Source organism: Monodelphis domestica, chromosome 2 (assembly GCF_027887165.1).
Source record: "Monodelphis domestica isolate mMonDom1 chromosome 2, mMonDom1.pri, whole genome shotgun sequence".
Classification (NCBI taxonomy): Eukaryota; Metazoa; Chordata; class Mammalia; order Didelphimorphia; family Didelphidae; genus Monodelphis; species Monodelphis domestica.
Window position 1 is genome coordinate 150,137,500 of NC_077228.1, and position 26,204 is coordinate 150,163,703.

Here is a 26,204-nt window from a genome sequence, read left to right on the forward strand (position 1 = left end):
TGAAGAAGGTAGGAGTTTGGGAGATCATCTGGGGAAGACATTAATTATTGGAAATGAGAGGATACCATGGGTAGTTTTTCATAGGCTGAGTTTGATAATCAGCGTGATATATAGAACTAATTAACCACACAAATCCAGCTTGTATTTCTTGTTCTTATGGTGTGGGTGGACTAAATACTTCTAATACCAGGTGGTATTGTTAATGAAGTAGTGATTTTTTTTTTTGCAAAAGAATAACTAGCCATTACACACATGGTTCTGATCTCTTTGACTCAGATTACCAAGCAATCAAATAATTTAAATGACCTTCAAAATCAAGTTTCCATTTTAAATTATAATTCAAGAGTGAGTGGGCTTTATATTCTTGCCAAATTATCCATATTCTCAAGGAAGGAAAGAAGCTGAAGGAAGAGTTGAGTGCAACAATTAATTCCTTGGGAGGGGGGAGGTCAAGGAAAGGGTATCGACAGTATAGTAATCATGAGAAAGAGGATGATGCCAAAGAAGCCAAGAAAACCTCTTGAGTGTGGCAGAAATAATCTAGTCATCCATCACTTAAGACCAATATCAGAAAATTATGATAATTTAGTTAGAGACAGTGAACTAAATCAGTGTATCTTCTGACCACTCAACTAGAATTATTTTGCTACTTTTTTTTTACTAAGTAAAACACTTAGGACTCTAAAAGATCTAAGGGAAAATGATTAATTAAAATCCATTAAGATAAGTGAAGAGGTGGGAAGAGGGTACTTAGCTGCCCTCAATAAGTTTTCATCAATTGGATAGAATATATTCAAAGGTAATGGCAAAATGTGATGATTTGATTATCAAGCCATTGTTGATGATGTGAGAAATTATGGATAATGAACAAAGGACACAGAATAAAGGGATATAGGGTAAAAATATTATCTCAAATAAGATAGCATTTGTAAAGAGATTAGTGCAATCCTTGGCACATAGTAGGTAGTATATAAATACTTTTTCTCTTCACCTATTGAATTTGTGGTCAGAGAATCTGAGTTCAAATCTCAACTTTCTAACTTAACACAATAAATTATTTTCAAGATGATGTTAATTATATCTATAGATTAAGGAAAAGACATAAATTTCATATACCTAGATTCTAGCTATGAATCACACCAAATATCTGATGCTATTCTTGTGGACCAGATAAAAATAATTTTCAGCAAAGCTGAAAGGAAGCAAGAGAATTAATATAGAATAGGTGAAGAGAGAAATGTTTGAAATAGTCACTATGTGGATCAACAAAGAATGAATAAAAACATTGTTTTGCAGCAGGTTAGAGTAGAGTTGGATAGAGATGATGATGATGAAGATGACTTATAGCATTGATATAGCACTTTAAGGTATATAAAATTATTTTATCTTCACAATGAAAATGGGAAGTAGATGTTTTGGTTATTCTCATTTTACTATTGAGGAAACAAACAGAAGGTTATGGTCACACAGCTAGTAAGGGTATGAGAGCAAATTTGATCTACAGTCTCCAGAAGCAATATATAGGTATGAAACTGGCTGAATGATTAAGCTAAAAGAATAATGATGAATAGATCAATATTAATTGGGAAGGACAATTCTTTTTTGAATATTTTTCTCTGGTCAATATTTTGAGCAGTGATATAGAAAAATACCTGGCATGTTTTTTTTTTAATTTATCAATTAAATTTAACAAATATTTATTAAGTATCAACTTCTTGTAAGATACTTGCTAGATACTGTATTAGGTAATTGATTTAAGGGTTATGGTGATTGAGAGATCAGAATTGCCATCCTCCTCCCTTTTCCTCCCCCCTCCATTTTCTTCCTCCCTTCTCCCTCCCCCTGGTCAGTTGGTTTCTTCAGTTGGTGACACTGGAAGACAACTGAATGAGTTTCCTAATAGTCTAATAGATAACTCTCTCTTTGGATGGTTAAAACAAAGGGGTTTATTTAGGAAAAGGGGAAGTTTGAGGGTTTAGGGTTTCCCTAATCTTAAAATACTTCTAAATTGAAGAATAATAGAATAGAGTCTTGAATTGAGGGATAGGGTTAACAGGTTGAGGATTTTTAGTCACTTTTGTCCAGGAGGTAGAAATTAAGAGAAAATCTATACTGAGTATTGGTTCCACAGTAGAAGAGTAGTAAGGGCTAAACAATTCAGGTTAACTGACTTGGCTAGCAAGCATCAGGTCAAATTTGAACCCAAGACCTCTCATCTCCAGGTCTACCCATCTAGCCACTGAGCCACCTACCTGCCCCTTCAATTACATTTTAATCTTTTTCCAGCAGCTTCTTTCCTAAAGTACTCGGAATGACACTTTTATAGTCTCCTAGACTTCTCTAGGGCACTGAATGGTGAATGATTTGACTAGTACATGTCACAAACAAAAGCTTTTCCTGTTATTCCTGGGCATGACTACTTCACCATGTACTGCACACCACATTGCCTCAGGATGATATGTACTCTTCATGTGTTCATGCAAGCTTGGGCTGCATTAACAGAAATATGGTGTGCTAGAATGAAGTGACAATTATTCTGGACTCTGATTGTTCTCAGTAAATTAATTCTAGAATATATAGTTCCAGGTTTGATGTTTTAGAAAGAACACTAAAAAAAAGAGCATATTTAGAGAGCAACCAAAATGGCAGAGGGACTGAAACCCACACCATACAAGCAGTGATTGATGTATATAGCCTGGAGCAGAGAGGATTATTAGGGGGTAATGATGCCTGACTTCAGATATTCGAAAAGGTTTATGTCAGAGAGGTTTATATTTGCTCTGACAGAGGGGGCAGCACTAATAGCAATGGATAAAAATTGTAGAGAAGATTTCAACTTAATATAAAGAAGAAAAACAAGCTTCTTGGCAATTAAAACTATCTGATCATGGAATGCATGAGCTAACTCAGTAAGGAGTGGATTCTATCTCATTGAACCTCTGCAAACACAGGCTAAATAACTCCTCATCAGGCGTGTAGTAGAGAGTAGTTAACTTCTGGTATTGTTTGAAATGCATTATCTTAAAGGTCTCTTCAGGTGGCATGGTGAATAAAAAGTGGAATCTGGAATCAAGGAGACCTAAGTTCAAATCCAGCCTCAGATACTTACTAGCTATGTGATTTTTAGATAAGTCATTTAATTTCTGACTCAATTTTCTCATCTGTAAAACAGGGATAATAACAGAATCAATCTCCCAGGGTTACATGAGGATAAATGAGATGGTATTTGTAAAGTTCTTTACAAAACTTAAAGCCCCATGTAAATGGTAAGCACTAACTATTCCAAGTGTGAGATTCTGTGATTCTGCAAATGCCATTATAATGCCTGAATCATGCTTTGACTTATTTTAGGTTTCTTGGCAGAATAGTCTCATTTAAATATAAGTTGTGTAATTTAAACAGATATAAAAGATGCTTGACTATTAGGATACTTAGAATCACACTGACAAAAAAATAAATAAATTCTGAAGTATACTCAATTATTTATTAATGAGTTAATGCAAGAGATTTAATTTGCTTGCCTCATACTGTGTTTCTTGAATTGGGAAAATGGTCCCTATTGTCAAGTGCTCCTTAATTTACTTTGCATTCTGCATGTTGCCAACTTAACTATTTAATTATGACAATACCGGTTCTCTTACATATATGAAACTTGGCTTTGGAGTGACAAATGATTGAAAGAAAACAATAAATTTAAGTCAATTGTCAATTACACTTTATAATGGAGAATGGGGTTATTATGATAGGGTTCATTAATAATATATAAAACTCATTTTGTCCCAAAATAGGAACAGAATTTGGTTATAAAAGGTCTTAGAAATGATATATTCAAGCACCATTAGTTTACAGAGGAGGGGGGATTATGGTCCATGGAATTGAAATGCCAAACTCAAACAACTAGTTACTTCATAGGTTCATAGAAGGGAAGCTGGATGTAACATTAAAAGTTATCTTGATCAACCCTCTATTTTTCTAGATGAAGAAGTTGAGACACAGAGAGGTTAAACAACTTGCTCAAAGTCATAAAAGTTAATAAGGGGCAGAGTTGAAATTTGGGAAATCCACCATTTTTCCCACTACATGAAGGATGGAGAGAACAACCCAGAACCCAGGCCTTCTGACTCACATTGCTTTCCATGAAATTACATTGCCTCTCTCCCACAGCCACCTTTCCATTAGATTTACTTCAAATTAAGTCAAATATATAGATTTTCTTTCTTCTGAAACTCTTGGCTGGAAATGCAAGGTGGCAGCAAAATGCCAAATATGGTGGAAGCAGGAATAACAAATGACTGCACCAAGGGGCAAGAAAAGTAAATGGCTGAAAAATGAACCTATGAATTATCAAGTAGTCTAACATTAGACTGAGTGAGAAAAAAATAAAGAATATGCAAAATGTTTAATTAATGAGATATTTGATAACTTTAGAAAATACATATATACTCATAATGCCAACTCACAGACAGAAAAGTGGGGAGTTTTTATTGTTAAGCATAAGTTTCAGATTACTGACTAAAACAGCAAGGAAATCTGTTTTTAAAGCTAGATCACAGAGAAAACTTGTACAATCCACAAATGATTTTCATGCCTTAAATTCCTTATCTATAAAAAAGGACATAATAATTCTTTCCCTGTCCTACTTAAACACTTCAGAAGAATTGCAGTTTCATTAGTATAGATACTTTCTTCCTTGAAAATGAAGCTTAAGACTAAGACCATAAAAGACCTACCCCTGAGAGAAGCTAAACCTCCCTAAGAAAAAATCTCCAGGGACTGATGGATTCACACGTGAATTCTATCAAACATTTAAAGAACAACTAAGTCCAATACTATACGAACTATGACAGAATAAACAAAGAAAGAATTCTACCAAATTCCTTTTATGACACAAATATGGTACTAATTCCAAAGCCAAGCAGGTCAAAAACAGAGAAAGAAAACTATAGACCAATCTTCTAAATGAAAATAGATGCAAAAAAATCTTAAATAGAATAATAGCAAAAAGACTCCAGCAAGTGATCACAAGGATTATTCATTATAATCAGGTGGATATTTATACCAGGAATGCAAGGAGAGTTCAATATTAGGAAAATCGTCCACATAATTGACAATATCAAAAAGCAAACCAACAATAATCACATAATTATCTCAATAGGTAAAGTAAAAGCCTCTCAGGAAAAAAAAAACTCATTCTGATTGAAAACACTAGAAAGTATTGAATAGAAGGGCCTTTCCTAAAAAAATAAATAGTACATATCTAAAACCATCAGCAAACATCATCTGCAATGGGGATAAACTAGATACATTCCCAAAAAGAACAGGAGTCAAACAAGGATGCCAATTATCACCTTCATTATTTAACATTGTACTAGAAACACTAGCAGTAGCAATTAGAGAAGAAAAAGAAATTGAGGTTATTAATTTAGGCAATGAGAAGACCAAGTTATCACTCTGTAGAAGATATGATGGTCTAATTATAGAATCCTAGAGAATCAACTAAAAAGCTAGTGGAAATAATCAATAACTTTAGCAAATTTGCAGGATACAAAATAAACTCACATAAGTCATTAGGATTTCTATATATTTCCAAAACATCTCAGCAGCAAGAATTAGAAAGAGAAATTCCATTTAAAATCACCCTGGACAATATAAAATATTTAGGAATTTATCTTCCAAGAGAAACACAGGAACTATTCGAACACAACTGCACAACACTTTCCACAAAATTAAAACTAGATCTAAAAAACTGGAAAAACATTGACTGCTCAGGGTAGGATGAACTAACACAATAAAAAATGACCATCCTTCCGAAACTTATTTACTTATTTACTGCCATACCCATTGAACTACCAAGAACTCTTCTACTGAATTAGAAAAAAAAATAAACAACAAAGTTGATTTGGAAGAACAAAAGATCAAGGATATTCAGGGAAATAATGAAAAACAATGTGAAGGAAGGTGGTCTAGCAGTACCAGACCTCAAATTATACTATAAAGTAATGGTCATCAAAACAATATGGTACTGGCTAAGAGACAGAAAGGAGGATTAGTGGAAAGACTTAGGGTAAGTGACCTCAGCAAGACAATCTATGATCTACCCAAAGATCCCAACTTTGGGGACAAAAATCCACTATTTGACAAAAACTGCTGGGAAAATTGGAAGACAGTATGGGAGAGAATGGGTCTGGAACAATATCTCACACCCTATACCAAGATAAACTCAGAATGAGTAAATGACTTGAATATAAAGAAAGAAACTATAAGTAAATTAGGTGAACGCAGAATAGTATATTTGTCAGATCTTTGGGAAAGGAAAGATTTGAAGACCAAGCCAGAGTTAGATAAAATTATAAAATGTAAAATAACTAATTTTGTTTACATTAAATTAAAAAGGTTTTGTAGAAACAAAACCGATGCAACCAAAATTAGAAGGGAAGCAACAAATTGGGAAACAATCTTCCTAACAAAACACTCTTTCAAAGATCTAATTATTCATATTTATAAAGAGCTAAATCAATTGTTCAAAAAATCAAGCCGTTCCCCAATTGATAAATGGGCAAAGGACATGAACAGGTAATTTTCACAATAAAGAAATCAAAACTATCAATAAGCACATGAAAAAAGTGTTCTAAATCTCTTATAATCAGAGAAATGCAAATCAAAACAACTCTGAGGTACCACGTCACACCTAGCAGATTGGTTAACATGACAGCAAAGGGAAGTAATAAATATTGGAGTTGATGTGGCAAAATTGGGACATTAATGCATTGCTGGTGGAGTTGTAAATTGATACAACCATTCTGGAGGGCAATTTGGAACTATGCCCAAAGGGCGCTAAAAGACTATCTGCTCTTTGATCCAGCCATAGCACTGCTGGGTTTATACCCCAAAAAGATAATAAGGAAAAAGACTTGTACAAGAATATTCATTGTTGCACTCTTTGTGGTGGCAAAAAAAAATTTGGAAATGAGGGGATGCCCATCAATTGGGGAATGGCTGAACAAATTGTGGTATTTATTGGTGATGGAATACTATTGTGCTCAAAGGAATAATAAAGTGGAGGAATTCCATGGCAACTGGAATGACCTGTAGGAATTGATGCAGAGCGAAAGGAGCAGAGTCGGGAGAACATTGGACACAGAGACTGATACGCTGTGGTACAATTGAATGTAATGGACTTCTCCATGATGGTCTATGCAGTGATCCAGGACAATTTGGAAGGATTTTTGAGAAAGAACACTATCCACATTCAGAGGAAAAACTGTGGGAGTAGAATCTCAGAAGAAAACAATTGTTTGATCACATGCGTTGATGGGGATATGATTGGGGATGTAAACTCTAAATGATCACCCTAGTGCAAATGTCAATAATATGGAAATATGTTTTGATCAAGGACACATGAAAAACCCAGTGGAATTGTGCAGCAGCTATGGGAAGGGACAGGGGGAGGGGAGGGAAAGAATGTGATTCTTGTAACCAAGGAAAAATATTCTAAAATAACTAATTAAATAAAAATTTAAATAAAGAAAATGAAGCTTAACTGGGGCAGCTGAGTGGCTCAGTGACTAGAAGTCAAGCCTGAATACAAGAGATCTTGTGTTCAAATTTAGCCATACATACATCCTAGCTGTTTGACCCTGGGCAAGTCATTTAAACTAAATTTCCCAGCCCTTACTGCTCTTCTGCCTTGGAACTGATACTTAATATCAATTTTAAGAAGGTAAAGGTTTATTAAAAATGAAAACAGTTTCTTTATATCTTAGTAGATGGCAAGGGTTTCAATAAACTAATGGAACAGCAATAAAACATCATCACTCAGAAGACAGCTAATGAGAGATGAACTTGTCTGAGCTTGGCTGGACAGGTGTTTGGATGACAGCTTCACTGGAACAATACTGGGAGGTGACTGTTATAGAGAGTATTGATCTTGGAACAGGAATTCTCAGGTTCTTTTCAAGCTCTGACACTTAATAGGCATATAATCTGAGCAAGAATTTAAAGTGTTCTGGATCTTTCTCCCAGATCTGCAAAATACTAATAATAATACCTGTGCAGTACTTCTTTTATAGGATACTGATTTAAGGAAAGTGCCTTGTAAAGTATAACAGTAATGGAAGTTGAGCTATGGGCTATACTTGAAGCTTTCCAATCTCAGTGGCCTTGACTCAGACACTACACTACACCACATCACGACTTTCCCCATGGTGGTTTTGATATATCATACACAAATTGACATAATAAATTAAGTGGGAATTTTTGGGGAGTTTTGCTAAAGCCTCAGATGACATACAATGTCTAGCTGATGACACAGAAAAAGTTTAGAAACTCATAAAAATGTACATATAGTATTGTGTATATCAACATGTTTTAGAAATACACACAATTTAAAAAAAAAGTTAAAATGAGTAAAATGTTAAAGTGTATGAAAAGAACAAAAAAGTCAACAGATGATATAACAAAGGCTAGAAATAACATAACATTGACCTAAATATAGCTTATGATCTAATACTTATCCCAAATTTTATGATAAGATATTATAAACACCCCATAAAAGAAAAAAATCAGACTTCTTTGGTAAGAAGGGAGGACCAAAAATTTATTATGGATTTTCCAGATCACAGGAGTGCCCTTTTCATATAGATACCAGTATTTGTGTTACTCTGGGAATGTGATTTAACCTTTCCATGCCTCAGTTTCCTGATCTCTAAAATGAGAGGAGTATGTTCAATGACTTTTAAGGTCCTTTCTACCTTTAAATGTACGATTCTATAAATAAACTGCTGGCATGAATTTCAAGAACTCAGGCTCTATCCCACAGTGGGCACCAAAAATAATGATGTAAAAGTGGAACATTCAAGTAACCAAATAAATAACATAAAAATATTGAGGAAAGTGATGCTACTACATGCTGTAAGTTTTGGTGTTTTGAATTCTTACAATAAATCTGTCAGTTCAACAAGAATTTGGAAGTTGTGCCCACTAAGTGCAAAGTGTATAATAGATAAGGATAAAAGTTCCTATATAATATCATTATTTTCACTCTTTGGTGAATCCCAATTTGCTACCAGGTTTCTATATGACATCACACAATGGTTTTACTCCCTTCAGAAAAGAAACAAATTTAAAGTGGCTAAAGCAACAATAACAGCATTCTAATATTTCAGGGCTGCATATAGAGGCCTCTAGCCTTATGGTACTAGATTAATGGCTTGAACTCTTTCACATAAGAGAAAAATGGATTTGCTAGAGAAGCTGAGCTTGACTTATGGGATCTCCACTGTCCTAATAACTCATTGCAATGTGAGAATCCAAAGTCCCAGTCATTTGATCTTGTTTCTTCTTCTGTGGGGTCACAAGTTAAAGGAAGAAAGTACCATAAAAATTGTTCCCATTTATGAGGAATTTTTAGGTTTGAAATATATTATCTCATTAAATACTGAAAGGGGTTTAATCAAAATGGTCATCTCTGGTTCTTCGATTATTGTTGATTGATTCATTCTATGCCAATCTTATTCAAAACAGTGATTATTTTGGACTCAATTCTTAGTTTATCATAACACAAATATAACTATATAATATCTTTATTAAATTGATCATTTTGGTTTGCTGAATTGTTGAGATAAAGTATTTCTGGCAAGGATTAGATCTTGTTTTGGCTCTAGTTCATTTATTCCCATTATGTTTTTTCTACTTGAGATGTAAGCAATTGGTTTTCTTACAAATATATTCTGGGTCTTCTTTAATCATTATTTATATATTCTTAACTGAACAATTTAAAGAACAAGGTTTTTTTGTAATCTTGCTTTTATAAAAATGATCCTGTTCTTTTGTACAGTCTCAAAGGAAGTTTTCTCCTTTTTTTTTAAAGAAAACACAAATTTTGTGTAATGTTCCAGGGGACCAAAAGAAATGGGCAATTAGAGCAGAGAGGACATAAAGAAAAAATGATGGGTAAGAAACAAAATTGCTCACTCCTTTTTAACCTTCAGACTATAATCATTTTCTGCACAAACTTCCAGATCTTCCCCTTATTTCAGTCAACTACATCTCTCCCTTAAATATCATCCTTCACACACACCTAATCAGATGGTGATTGCCTGCTATCAAGAGATCCAAGGAATGGCACGGCATACAGCAAACAATGTTGTCTATTTTGGTAGCCCAGCAGAAAGGGAACTGGACTTGGCATTTAAAGACATGTCAGCCTGTCTAAGGCTCAATTTCCTCATCTATAAAATGGATACACAGTATTTACCCAATATCTCTTTAAGAGGTGTTATGGGCATCAAATGAAATAATAAATGAGAAGTACATTGATGTAAAATATTATTATTGTAACATAAATACCCAGAAAATAATACATGGTCTACAGACATCAGTAGACACTGAAAGCCACTGAAGGGAGAGGGAAATGTCTTTCCTAGTTGCATCTGAAGTAGATATATTTGGAAAGGATTCAAGCATGTGTCCTAGAGGCTATCAGGGATGACCCTAGGCAAAATAATTAAACTATTTAAGCTCATCTTAGGATACTTCCATCTTCCCATCACCTCCATTTATCTCCAGCTAGGATTCTATGACAATTCACCTTAGGATCTCTTATTGTCAGACACTGATTTAGCAGCTACTTAATAAATGTTAAAGTACAGTTTAATACAAAAGGTGTTACCTTGTGAGGGGAAAAAACCCTCATATTTTTTAATCCTCCAAATTCTTCTATTTGAATCCTTCAAAAGCTTCAAAAAGGTATTGGAAAAATTATTTTTGTGCATCTTCTTTTCCCTTAGTTTTCTAGGAAATGTTACTCTGTAAATGTAAAAGCCTAAGTAACTAAGAGGAGGGGCCTGGATGTAGCCCAGGTAGTGCCTCTAATTGTGCCAGTTGGATTGGCAGAGGCTAACGGGCCAGTAATGGAAAGAATATGATTAAAGTCACCTACTTGGTGCCCTGGTCTTCAAATTAACATGCAAAACACATTATCTGAGCCTAGCAACCATATAAGATTTTCAATGAAAATGTATAAAATCATAGAGGGTGAAGGCACTCTAAAAGACCATCTAACTGACTTTCTGTCTTTTGGCAGTTGAATGTTAGAATAGTGCAGGCAGTTCTAAGGATCGTTGCACAACTGGCCAATGGGATAGATTAGAGGCTCAGGCAGATGCAATGAAATTGGCTCCAGACAAACAAACAATAAGACAAAAAGAATGAGGTATTTAATATAAATTAGTAAATGCATTGACTTTCAGAGAATTTTTATCTCAATTTAAATATGTAAAGTCAACCAAGAGTAATCCCAAATAACTCTAACACCATCGATGCATAATCATTCCTGGACATGTGGTGAAAGTAGATCATTTTTTCCTTGTATCCAGTTGAATTTTCTTACTTAACACAAGGTCACTGGCAGACTAGCTTCAGTTTGAGGAGATGGGGTGAGTGGGAGAAATAGGAACAGAGAGCGAGTACCTGTTCATCCAGGAAAGATGAGAGCTACTAAAAAATGGTCCTCAAAAGAAAGCTGTGGTCTCTTCTATGGACCCAGCAAGGAGGAAAGGAAGAGAGTAAGAAAGGGAGGATGGGAAGGTTGTTTTGTCAGCTAAAAAACGATTTTACCAGAGCAATGTGTATATGACTCTGGCCTATTAGGTTTACCAGGCAATGTTAATTAGGGGTTCCATAATAAAAATTAGATATTAGCAATATTGCCCTCCTACAAAATAGTGTCCACATTGTGTACTTATTAAAATAATAATTACACAAAGCAGCTCTCAGTATTAAAATACTGAGACATAATTTTCTCTATATTCACCCAAAATTTCCATCTATGATTCCTTTTCTCTAGGGTTCTCCATACTTCTAGATTTTTCAGGTGAGCATTTCTGGGTTCCTAATGTTTCTTCCCCTGAAAATTTTTTGCAGCTAAATTAGTTCAGAAAACATAGGTCTGTGCTATTTATTTGATAATAAATCAAATACTACCTTGTTATATTTGAAATATTACTGTCCTTACTGTTATTAGTAAATTCTACCAATATTGCACATTGTCTGCCCAATTAGAATGTGAGCTCCTTGATAGAAGGAACTACCTATAATATCTGTCACATCTGTTCTGTTCCATCTAGAAAAGCTCCTCAAGTGTAAGTCACCCCTTCATACACATAGTTTGATTAATCTTAATCAAAGAAAGGTTTATTTCCTAGAAATTCACTTCCTAAGGGCCTTTTTCCTTTGCTTTTCTGAGCTATTCTGAGGGTCTGAGTGCAGTGATTAAATAGGCAGTAAGAAGAATTTTAGTTTTCCTAGGACATAAGGGAAAGAAACCTTGAAGTATGTGGTAAATTCTTTTAAAAGAACAAATAAATATGCCATTTCTATTCCTATCCACCTACCTCTTCCCCCTTAGAAAGTTCCTAAAGTAATGCAAAGGATAAGAATCTGCTTACATAGATATTTTTCCAAAACCTTCTACAAAAAGGTGGTAGCTAAATATAACTAATGAAGTCATTCTTTTTTGTCAGAATGCATGCAGGTTTCCTACTGTACTCCCTTGTCAGGAAAAATGCCACAAAGTAATTAAATTTATCCCATATTAATTTGGATGTCAAATGATTTATAACAGAATCATTTTGATTCTCAAGAATTAACAATGGAATAGAAAAACTTGCAAAATGTGCAATCATTTCTCTGTGCATTTTCATTGATCCAATCTGAAGAGAGTTCATTTTTAGGGGGTAAGAAAGGATTTGTTAAATGGAAGGAAATAACTTTTTTGACCTTAATCACCACTTGTCTATTCTGCTCACCAGGGAAAATAAATTGCACAGTAAAATTATTTTCTTTTTATGATGGCAACAGTCATAAAAGACCCAAATTGACCATTTATAAAATTTCCTATAAAAGATATGTCGCTATGGAATGGAACGGAGTTTCATATAAGTACACCTGTGCTATGGTCTAAAGAACACAGCTACAGTGGAGTGAGGGAGGCTTAGTTCTAGGCTATATAGATTTAGAGGATGTTGAAAACATTTTTAAGTCCAATAGAAAGACTATTTTAAGTTACTAGCACCATAAACAGAACTTAATATGTAATTAGGAAGCATCAATGGTTTAAATAGAAAGTCATGATAGTTTTAGAATGCATATAGTCTATTAGAGCATAGAGTTGTTATATATATATAACCTCAAAATCTTGCACAGTACTTGGTACATAAAAAATAAATGCTTGCTTGTTTGATTGAGTGATTGATAATCTACCATACAGGTGAGTTCCCCTCGCCTGTGGAACACTCACCAGCATCATTTGAATATATGTTCTCAGGAATGCCTGTGCTACATGGTTCTGACTATAACAGAACTCACTATTCTCTACCCTCTCCCAAGCCTTTCCCTCTTTCTAACTTTCCTACTGCTGTAGAGGGCACCATCATTCTTCCAATTCTCTATGCCTGAAATTTCAATGTCATCATCAAATCCTCATTTGAACTCACCACAGAAATCTAATCTGTTGACAAATTTAGTCATTCCTCCCTTCAAAAAACATTTTTTCATATATGTTCCATTTTCTCCACTCAGTCACCACCTCAGTACCGGACATTATTATCTCTCTCCTAGACCATTGCAAGAGATACATTATTGGTCTTTCTGCCTTGCTTTTCTCCTATCCCAATCCATCACTCAGCTGCCAAAATGATTTTCCTAAATCAATAAACTTGACCAAGTCATCCCCATTCAATAAACTCCAGTTTGAAGGCAGAGGGTACTATGAAGTAGATACCACTTCATAATGGTAATTTTCCAAGGATAAAGAAGCAAAAGCATGATACTGCCTACATCAAACCATCTAGGCTGAAACATGTCTTAAGTTCGTCCTTACTTCATCCATCCTGTCACTATTACCACCAAATCTGATGTTCAAAACTTTTTCATGTTTGATTCTTCTTTATTCCTCATGTAGTTAATCAAATACTAAATTCTTGTCAATGAAACACAAACAATATATTCATTCGCCTCCTCACTGTTCTTTTGCTAATCCATCCCTTGACTGCTTCCCATACCAGGAATTCCCTCTCTGTCCTCTTTATCTCCAGGAACCCAATTATACCCATGATCAAATATAAAGTCCTGCTAGGTATTTGAAGCCTTTCATAATGTCCTAACTTTGCAGTCTTCTTCCACTTTACTATCCATCATATATTCCACTTACCTATTGGTTGCTTTTCACACATGACACAACCTCCTGGCTCTTTTGTTCTTTTGCACTGATTGAGCTCCATGCCTAAAATGCTCTATCTTTTCACCTCCAACTTTGTATATCTCTGTCTTCCTTCAAGACCCCCTTCCCAACTCAAATTTCATTTTCAAAAGGAGGCCTTTCCTTTTCTCCTTAGTTGTTGAGACTTCCCCTCTGAGATGAACTCTCAGCTATTGTGTATACATCCTATACATACAAAATTATTTACTTGTCTTCTCACTGTTGAGGGTAGAGAAAATTTTTACTTCACAGTATTCCCAATGCTTCACACAGTTTCTGACTCATAGTAAGTGCTTAATAAATTCTTTGGGTTGACTTATTATTATCAAATTACAGAAATAGAAGAGAATTCAGAAGTCATCTAATCCAACTCTAGTCTAAATAATGACTTGACTTCTATCTACAATGTTCAAAATATTTGATCATCCAGTATCAACTTAAAGATGTAGTAATGGGCTACCCATTATCCCTGAGGCAGGCCATTTCATTTTTATACAGCTTTAATTCTGTTCTCAATTTTAGACTAATACTCATGGCTCATGCTGATTTCTGATTTGAATTAGTCAAAGCATATACTCCCATAGAGCTAGAAATTAGAAATTCCCTTTTGTTTTACCATTAAGTACATTATCCTCCTGATGACAGAAATTGGTATCTTTTTTAGGAATCATAAATTAAACTACTTGACATTGGATGTTCTCTCTATAACAATTGAGTGGAGATAATAATTGACAGGGTTCAAAATCCACTATTTGATAAAAACTGCTGGAAAAAAATAGAAAACAGTATGAAAGAGATATGTATAGATATGTATAGAGATATGAAAGAGATAGGTATAGATCAACATCTCATACCCTACACCAAGATAAATTCAGAATGGGTGAATGACTTGAATATAAAGAAGGAAACCATAAGTAAATTAGGTGAACACAGAATAGTATATTTGTCAGATGTTTGGGAAAGGAAAGATTTTAAGACCAAGCAAGAGTTAGAAAAAATCACAAAATGTAAAATAAATAATTTTGATTACATTAAATTAAAGTTTTTGTACAAACAAAACCAATGCAACCAAAATTAGAAGGGAAGCAACAAATTGGGGAAAATCTTCATAACAAAAACATCTGACAAAAGTCTAATTACTCAAATTTATAAAGAGCTAATCAAAAAATCAAAACATTCCCCAATTGGCAAATGGGCAAGGGATCTGAATAGGCAATTTTCACAATAAAGAAATCAAAACTATCAATAAGCACATGAAAACAGTGTTCTAAATCTCTTATAATCAGAGAAATGCAAATCAAAACAACTCTGAGGTACCACGTCACACCTAGCAGATTGGCTAACATGACAGCAAAGGAAAGTAAAAAATGTTGGAGGGGATATGGCAAAATTGAGACATTAATACATTGCTGGTGGAGTTGTGTATTGATCCAATTATTCTGGATGGCAATTTGGAACTATGCCCAAAGGGCGCTAAAACACTGCCTGCCCTTTGATCCACCCATACCACTGCTGGGTTTATACCTGAAAGAGATCATAATGGAAAAGACTTGTACCAAAATATTTATAGCCACACTCTTTGTGGTAACAAAGAATTGGAAAATGAGGGGATGCCCTTTGATTGAGGAATGGCTGAACAAATTGTGGTATATGTTGGTGATGGAATACTATTGTGCTCAAAGGAATAATAAACTGGAGGAATTCCATGGGGACTGGAACAACCTCCAGGAAATGATGCAGAGTGAAAGGAGCAGAACTAGGAAAACATTGTACACAGAGACTGATACACTGTGGTACAATCGAATGTAATGAACTGCTTTACTAAGAGCAATACAATGATCCAAGACATTTCTGAGGGACTTATGAGAAAGAACACTATCCTCATCCAGAGGAAGAACTGCAGGAATAGAAACACAGAAGAAAAACAACTGCTTGATCACATGAGTTGATGGGGATATGATTGGGGATATAGATTCTAAATGATCTCCCTAATGCAAATATTAATAATATGAAAATAGATCTTGATCAATGCCACATGTAAAACCCAGTGGAATTGCATGTTGGCTACAGGAGGGGGATAGAAGGAGGGGGATAGAAGGAGGGGAGGGAAAGAATATGAATCATGGAACCATGGAAAAATTCTCTTAATTAATCAATTAAATAAAATTTAAAAGTAAAAAACCACAAATAATGGTAGTCTCCAATAATATTGTCTTTCCACAGTAAATACACACATGTATATACATACACCATATATTTCTTATAAATATTTAAGCTCCAAGTACTATTAAGATTTTTCAAGAAGACTATCAACTCCTCCCTCCCCAGACTGGTAATGATTTTGGCAATAGATAGAAACTTCATAGTAGAGTAGCAAAGTTCTTAAGGAGCCTTTATTAAGCACCTCCCATGTTCTAGGCACTGTGCTAAGCACTTTACAAGTATTATCTCATTTGATCCTTACAGTAGGTTCTATAGTATAGCCCCATTTTACAGTTGAGGGGACTGATGCTGTCAGAGGTATGGATTCACCCCGTCACACAGCTTGCAAGTGTGTAAGGCTAGATTTCAGTTGTGGTCTCCCAGGATTCTATCCACTGTGTCAGCTAGGTACCTCCATATCCTACTTGCCTTATAGTGCCCAAGGCAAGGTCCCCAACTTTTTACTGAGTTGATTTTGATTCATAAGAATTTTTAAAATCAATAATGAAGGGGGTTGTGTGCATATACAGATGATTTACCATTGCTATTAATTGGGAAAGAGCAAGAGGACTTGGTCCTGATGGCTGCTGCTATCTGACCTCTCTTCCATACAAGAAATCCCAGTAGTCACTCTACACACACACAGAGACACACACAAACACACACACACACACACACACACACACACAAACACAATAATATGGTAATTAGCAGTGTTTCTCCATGGACCTGGAATCCTTGTGAGGCACTGGGAAAGGATATAGTGGTCTGTTTCAACATGGATCGAGTAAAGCTCCAAAATCCACTGGTCAAAGACAACTGAGCTATCAGAAAGCCCTCTCTGAAAATCTATTGCATTTATGGCTGTTTCCCATGTGATGACCTCCCATATGTGTTCTTAAAGGGTCTTGGGACTAGAGATGCTAAAGGTCAAACTGAAATAGCCTGCAGTAAATCACAAAGAACAAGGAACAGTTCTAGCATGTCAGAGAAAGGCAATGTGTTGTCATGAGTAGAATTAGAAATGAACCTGCATTCAAACAGCATGTCAATCCCTGCCTGTTGCTTTGTGACTTAGAGAGAGAGAAACATAAGTTTTCCATTCAGAAGGAAATGTTTACATTTCATGTAGCAGTGAAAAGAGTAGACATTTAAAGAAAGCAAACCCAAGATAAAATGCCATAGAGCATCTCTTTCACATCCTAATATTTCTTAAGCCATCTGAGCTTCAGTTTCCTCATTGGAAAAATAAAAATAAAAACTCATGTCCTAACTACCTCTCAGGGTTGCTGTGAAAATCAAGAGATATTACTCATGGTTGATTTGTTATGCTAAATTTAAATTATTATCATATGAGCTACTATACACAAGGGAAAGGGGGCAGGTTCATACTAGACTCCAAAGACCCTGTAAAACCTAAAAATAGAAATAGGAACAAATCAAGAATTGTCTAAATGTCTTTACCTATCACTCAATTCATCTTCTGTTTCATCACCACACCTCAGTTTTCCACTGACTCTACTGTCCAAAGAATTACTGCCCTCCTGTCCTAAACATTTAATACCTAGAAATACAAATTTTAAAGTTCCTTTGATTTTTCAATATGACATCCTGAAATCTCTTTTTATCTTAGTTTTCAACCCTTAAAACAATAATAATAGCCATTATGTATAGAGCACTTCAACCTTTACAAGTCACTTTATAAATGTTATCTCATTGTTCTTCTAAATAGTCATTTTGATGGAGATTATCCCCATTTTTCAGTTGAAAAAACTTACACTAATGGAAGTTAAGTGGCAGAGGTGGCATTTGAATACCAACTTGGATCTTAGTGCTTCTAAGCCCAGCATTCTGTCCACTAAGCCACATGACTTCCTATCTTTGAAGTTAGCCAGACTTGCACACAGGCAGGATAGACAGTGGACCATACCACAGAGGGAGAGGTAATGTGATACAAAGAGCAATGGATTTGGAATACAGAATGAGTTCAAATTACACCTCTGCTACTCACTAATTTTATGGCCCTCAGTTATACTACCTAAATTCTAATGTTGAAGGTATGTGTCTTTATTGTTTCAAAAATGGATTTTGTTTTTGAATTTAATATTTTAATAGAGTTAGGAGCGCCATGTGTAGAGTAGAAGGTAGGGACTCAGATTGGCTCCAATATTTTGCTCAGTTTAAAGAACAGAGAATGGGATTTGCAGTTCTTGTTACTTAAAGAACTGGAACATTTTAATTAAATGATAACATCATACTTCTTTGGCCAAACAATATCTTCTCCCTGAAGTCCACCCTTAGAATCCAAATTTCTCAGGAAGAGAATTACTCTAGTAAAGAGACTGCATGTTTGGTATAATAAGAACTGCTTTAACTACTTTTCAAGATTCTGTCCCTGTTCTCCTTCAAAATTGACTTAGTGACCTTGGACGAGTTGCTTACTTAATCTGGATCCAAAAAGCATAGCTATTTCACTGGATTGTTGAGAATTAAGAGATAGAAAACAACATTACTTAATTGTAAAGAGATAAAATGAATATAATAGGGAAAGGAGTTCAGATTTTATCAGCATGGGAATTAGTTCTGAGCAACTAATTTTTTTGAGACTTACTAAATGAATGCATGAATAGATGAATCATAAAAATAATAATAATAGCTAATATATGGACAGGAAATTGTTAAGTGCTTTACAATGATCATCTCATTTCAATCTCACAACAATTCTAGGAGGTAGTTACTATTATTATTACCATTTTAAGATGAGGAAACTGAAGCAAAAAGAAGTTAAGTGTCTTGCCCAAGGTCACACAGTTAGGTGAAGTCCTTCAAAACAATGGTTTCAGGTCAGGGAGGTAAACCACTCAGTGAGAATAGCAAATTAAATGTAAAGAAGTGTGAAAGTGAACACAGAGGGTTTAAGTGATATAACCAGGGTAGCAAAGAAAATATTAGAAGAGACATAACTCAGGTAGTCTGAAGGTAAGCATCTATCTATCCATTATACTAACCTGCTGCAGAAATTATTATATTTTTTCATTCGAATAAGTTTATTTAGTCAATTTAGAACATTATTCCTTGGTTACAATAATCACATTATTTCCCTCCCTCCCCTCCACCCACTGTTCCCACAGCCAACATACAATTTCATTGGGTATTACTTGTGTCCTTGATCATAATCTATTTCCATGTTGTTGTTTACACTAGGATGTTCATTTAGAGTCTACATCCCCAACCATATCCCTTTGACCCATGTATTCAAGCAGTTGATTTTCTTCCGTGCTTTTACTCCCACAGTGTTTCCTCTGGATGTGGATAGTGGTTTTTGTTGTAGGTTCCTCCAAGTTGTTCAGGATCACTGCATTGCCACTAATGGAGAAGTCCATTACATTTGATTGTTCCTCAGTGTATCAGTCTCTGTGTACAATGTTTTCCTGGTTCTGCTCCTCTCACTCTGCATCACTTCCTGGAGGTTGTTCCAATTCCCATGGAATTCCTCCAGTTCATTATTCCTTTGAGCACAATAGTATTCCATCATGAACATATACCACAATTTGTTCAGCCATTCCCCAATTGAAGAGCATCCCCTCATTTTCCAATTTTTTGCCATCATAAAGAGTGCAACTATGAATATTCTTGTAAATGTCTTTTTTCTTATAATCCCTTTGGGGTACAAACCCAGCAGTGGTATGTATGGCTAGATCAAAGGGCAGACAGTCTTTTAGTGCCCTTTGGGCATAGTTCAAAATTGCCCTCCAGAATGGTTCGATCAATTCACAGCTCCACCCAGAAGGAATTAATGTCCCAACTTTACCACACCCCCTCCAACATTCATTATTTTCCTTTGCTGTCATGTTAGCCAATCTGCTAGGTGTGAGGTGATAACACAGAGTTGTTTTGATTTGCATTTCTCGGATTATAAGAGATTTAGAGCATTTTTTCATGTGCTTAATAATAGTTTTGATTTCTTAAACTGAAAATTGCCTATTCATGTCCCTTGCCCATTTTTCAATTGGAGAATGGTTTGATTTCTTTGTACAACTTCTTTAGATCTTTATGAATTTGAGTAATTAGACCTTTATCAGAGGTTTTTGTAATGAAGATTGTTTCCCAATTTGTTGCTTCCCTTCTAATTTTGGATGCATTCTTTTTGTTTGTACAAAAACTTTTTAATTTGATGTAATCAAATTTATTGATTTTACATTTTGTGATTTTTTCTAGCTCTTGCTTGGTTTTAAAGTCTTTCCTTTCCCAAAGATCTGACAAGTATACTATTCTGTGTTTGCCTAGTTTGCTTATAGTTTCCTAATTTATATTCAGGTAATTCACCCATTATGAGTTTATCTTGGTGTAGGGGGTGAGATGTTGATCCAAAACTAATCTCTCCCATACTGTCTTCTAATTTTCCCAGCAGTTTTTATCAAAAACTGGGTTTTGGTCCCCAAAACTGGAATCTTTGGGTTTATCATAGACTGTCCAGCTGAAAGTCATTTACCCTATGTCTATTCCACTGATCTCCTTTCTGTCTCTTAGCCAGTACAAATTGTTTTCATAATCATTGCTTTACAGTATAGTTTGAGATCTGGGACTGCAAGGCCCCCCTCATTTGTGTTTTTTTTTCATTATTTCCCTGGATATCCTTGATCCTTTGTTCTTCCAAATGTACTTTGTTATGTTTTTTTTCTAATTCAGCAAAGAAGTTATTTGGAAGTTCAATGGGTATGGCACTAAATAGATAAATGAGTTTGGGTAGGATTGTCATTTTTATTATATTGACTCATCCTACCCATGAGCAGTTAATGTTCTTCCAATTGTTCAAGTCTAGTTTTAGTTGTGTGGAGAGTGTTTAGTAGTTGTGTTCATATAGTTCCTGTGTTTGTCTTGGCAGATAAATTCCTAAGTATTTTATATTGTCTAGGGGGATTTTAAAGGGAATTTCTCTTTCTAATTTTTGCTACTGAGATGTGTTAGAGATATATAGAAATGCTGATGACTTATATTTTGTATCCTGCAACTTTGCTAAAGATGTTGATTATTTCAACTAGGTTTTTTGTTGATTCTCTAGGATTCTTTAAGTAAACCCTCATATCATCCTCAAAGAGTGATAGCTTGGTCTCCTCATTGTCAATTTTAATACTTTCAATTTATTTTTCTTCTCTAATTGCTACTGCTAGTGTTTCTAGTACAATGTTAAATAATAGGGGTGATAATGGACTTACTTGTTTGAGTCCTGATCTTATTTGGAAGGCTTCTAGTCTATCCCCATTGCAGATGATGTTTACTAATGGTTTCAGATATATACTATTTATTATTTTTAGGAAAGGCCCATCTATTCCTATACTATCTAGTGTTTTCAATAGGAATGGGTGTTGTATTTTATCAAATTCTTTTTCTGAATCTATTGAGATAATCATGTGATTTTTGTCAGTTTGCATGTTAATATGGTCAATTATGTGGATGGTTTTCCCAATATTGAACCAGCCCTGCATTCCTGGTATGAATCCTACCTGGTCATAGTGAATAACCCTTGTGATGACTTGCTGGAGCCTTTTTGCTAGTATCCTATTTAAGATTTTTGCATCTATATTCATTAAGGAGATTGGTCTATAGTTTTCTTTCTCTGTTTTTGACCTGCCTGGCTTTGGGATCAGTACCATGTTTGTTTCTTTAAAGGAATTTGGTAGAACTACTTTGCTTATTATGTTGAATACTTTGGAAAGTATTTGGATTTTGTTTGATAAAATTCATTTGTGAATCCATCTGGACCTGGGGATTTTTTTTCTTAGGGAGTTCTTTGATGGCTTGTTTGATTTCTTTTTCTGATATGGGGTTGTTTAAGTAATTTATTTCTTCCTCTGTTAATCTAGGCAATTTATATTTTTGTAAATATTCATTCATTTCACCTAGATTGCCATATTTGTTGCCACATAATTGGGCATAGTACTTTTTAATGATTGCCTTAATTTCCTCTTCATTAGAGGTGAGGTCTCTCTTTTCATCTTGGATATTGTCAATTTGGTTTTTTTCTTTACTTTTTTTTAATTAGACTGACTAGTACTTTGTCTATTTTATTTGTTATTTTCAAAGTACCAGTTTATAGTCTCATTTATTAAATCAATAGTTCTTTGACTTTCAATTTTATTAATTGCTCCTTTGATTTTTAAGATCGCTAATTTAGTCTTCACCTGAGAATTTTTAATTTGTTCACTTTCAAGTTTTTTAATTTGCATGCCTATTCATTGACCTCTGCCCTTCTTAATATGTTAATATATGTTCTCAAGGATATAAATTTCCCCCTGAGTACTGCTTTGGCTGCATCCCATAGATTTTGAAAGGATGTCTCATCATTGTCATTTTCTTCAATGAAGTTATTAATCGTTTCTATGATTTGTTCTTTAACTAACTGGTTTTGGAGAATCATATTGTTTAATTTCCTATTAATTTTTTATTTACCTCTCCATGTACCCTTACTAATTATTATTTTCATTGCATTTTGATCTGAGAAGGTTGCATTTATTATTTCTGCTCTTTTGCACTTTTTTGCAATGTTTTTATGCCGTAATACATGGTCAATTTTGTGAATGTACCATGTGCTACTGAGAAGAGGGTATATTCCTTTTTGTCCTTATTTATTTTTCTCCACGTGTCTACTTACTCTAATTTTTCTAAGATTTCATTCACTTCTCTTACCTCTTTCTTATTTATTTTTTTGGTTTCATTTATCTAGGTCAGATAGAAGAATGTTCACATCTCCCACTGCATAGTTTTTCTATCTGTATCATCCTTGAGCTCCTCTAGTTTCTCCTTTAGAAATTTGGATGCTATGCCATTTGGTGCATACATGTTGAGTTCAGATATTTTCTCATTGTCTATACTGGCTTTTTTATTAGCTTACTTTTCTTTATTTTTTTAATTTTTATTTTTAATTTCATACATTGTTCCTTGGTTACAAAAATCATTTTATTTCCCTCCCTCCCATAACCCTCCCATAGCCGATGGTCAGTTTGACTGGGTATAGCCTGTGTTCTTGATCAGAACTTCTTTCCATGTTGTTGGTATTTGCAAAAGGGTGTGCATTTGGAGTCTATTTCCCCATTTATTTCTCCTTCAAACCATGTCATGAAGCAGTAGATTTTCTTTAGTGTTTTTACTCCCACAGTTTTTCCTCTTGATGTGCATAGTGTTTTTTCTCCTGTACCCTTCTAGGTTGTTCAGTGTCATTGCATTACCAGTGGAGGAGTCCATTACCTTTGATTGTACCACAGTGTGTCAGTCTCTGTGTACAATGTTCTTCTGGTTCTGCTCCTCTCACTCTGCATCATTTCCTGGAGGTTGTTCCAGTCTCTATGAAATCCCTCCACTTTATTATTACTTTTAGCACAATAATATTCCATCACCAACATATACTACAATTTGTTCAGCCATTCCCCAATTGAAGAGAATCCCCTCATTTTCCAATTTTTGCCACCACAAAGAGCTCAACTATGAATATTCTTGTACATTTCTTTTTCCTTTTTAGCTCTTTGGGGTACAAACCCAGCAGAGCTATAGCTGGATCAAAGGGCAGACAGTCTTTTAGTGCCCTTTGGGCATAGTTCCAAATTGCCCTCCAGAATGGTTGGATTAATTCACAACTCCACCAGCAATGAATTAATGTCCCAACTTTGCAACATCCCCTCCAGCATCCATTACTTTCCTTTGCTGTCATGTTAGCCAATCTGCTAGGTGTGAGGTGATACCTCAGAGTTGTTTTGATTTGCATCTCTCTGATTATAAGAGATTTAGAGCATTTTTTCAAGTGCTTATTAATAATTTTGATTTCTTTAACTGAAAATTACCTATTCATGTCCCTTGCCCATTTATCAATTGGAGAATGGCTTGATTTTTTGTACAATTGGTATAGCTCTTTATAAATTTAAGTAATTAGACCTTTGTCAGAGTTTTTTGTTATGAAGATTGTTTCCCAGTTTGTTATTTCCTTTCTGATTTTGGTTACATTGGTTTTGCTTGTACAGGAACTTTTTAATTTGATGTAATCAAAATTGTTTATTTTACATTTTGTGACTTTTTGTATGTCTTCTTTGGTTTAAAATTATTCCCTTCCCAAAGTCGGACAAATATAATATTCCGTGTTCACCTAATTTACTTATAGTTTCCTTCTTTAAGTTCATGTCATTCACCCATTATGAGTGTATCTTAGTATAGGATGTGAGGTACTGGTCCAAGCCTAATCTCTCCCACACTGTCTTCCAATTTTCCCAGCAATTTTTATCAAATAGTAGATTTTTGTCCCAAAAGTGGTGGTCTTTAGATTTGTCATAGACTGTTTTGCTGAGATCCCTTACCCCAAGTCTATTCCACTGATCCTCCTCTCTTAGCCAGTACCAAATTGTTTTGATGACCAATACTTTATAGATAGTTTGAGATCTGGGATTGCAATGCTGACTTCCTTCACATTTTTTTCATTATTTCCCTGGATATCCTTGATCTTTTGTTCTTCCAAATCAACTTTGTTATGTTTTTTTTCTATTTCCATAAAGAAGTTTTTTGGAAGTTTGATGGGTATGGCACTAAATAAATAGATAAGTTTGGGTAGGATGTTCATTTTCATTTTGTTAGCTTTTCCCACCCATGAACATTTAATGTTTTTCCCTTTGCTCAGATCTAGTTTTAGTTGTGTGGAGAGTGTTTTATAGTTGCGTTCATATGTTTCCTGTGTTTTTCTCAGCATATAGATTCCTAAGTATTTTATATAGTCTAAGCTGATTTTTGAATGGGATTTGTCTTTCTATTTCCTGCTGCTTTGATGTGTTGGAGATCTATAGAAATTCTTATGTGGGTTTATTTTGTATCCTGTGAATTTGCTAACATTGTTGCTTATTTCCACTAGATTTTTAGTTGATTCTCTAGGATTTTTTAAGTAGACCATCATATCATCCTCAAAGAGTGAAAGCTTGGTCTACTTATTGCCAATTCTAATACCCTCAATTACTTTTTCTTCTCTTATTCCGACTGCTAGTGTTTCTAGTACAATGTTAAGCAATAGTGGTGATAATGGGCATCCTTGTTTCACTCCTGATCTTATTTGGTATGCATCTAATTTATCCCCATTGCAGATGATGTTTGCTGATGGTTTTAGATATATACTGTTTTTTATTTCTATAGTGTATTTTATCAGGACATAATTACCTCCCTATCTCTTTTAAGGAAAATTATTTTTACTTTGGCTTTGTCAGATTTCATGATTGTGACTCCTTCCTTCTTTTTATCAGTTGATGCCCAATAGATTTGGCTCCATCCTCTTACTTTCACCCCATGCGTATCTACCTTCCTCATGTGTGTTTCTTGTAGACAGCATATGGTAGGGTTTTGGATTCTAATCTACTCTGTTATTTGCTTCCATTTTATGGGTGAGTTCATTCCATTCACATTCAGAGTTATGATTACTAGCTGTGTATTTCCCAGCATTTTGATTTGTACTCCTGGTCCTGCCTTTTCTTCTTTCACTATTTCCTTCTACACCAATATTTGTTTTTAATCAGTCCCCCTAGTTCCCACCCTTATTTTACTTCCCTTTCTACCCCCTCCCTTCTTATTCCCCCCTTATTTTCCTTGTAGTCTTTCAAAAATTGTCCCCTGCACCCTTTCCCACCCTTGTACTGCTTCCCTCCCCACCAGTCAGTTTGTTAGCCTTCTACTCCTCTTTAGGGCGCAAATCTATTCTCTGCCCCAATGGATTGTATTGTTA

At 34.8% G+C, this 26,204-nt stretch overlaps 1 long non-coding RNA gene across 1 annotated transcript in view; it reads right to left on the reverse strand.

Moving 5' to 3' along the window:
• The window catches only part of LOC103105178 (uncharacterized), a 33,613-nt gene extending 22,525 nt beyond the window's left edge, over positions 1-11,088 (reverse strand). Inside the window, exon 1 of the long non-coding RNA XR_461802.3 lies at positions 10,670-11,088. This is a non-coding gene — a long non-coding RNA (uncharacterized LOC103105178). The remainder of the gene's footprint in view (positions 1-10,669) is intronic.
• Between the last annotated feature and the right edge of the window lie 15,116 nt (positions 11,089-26,204).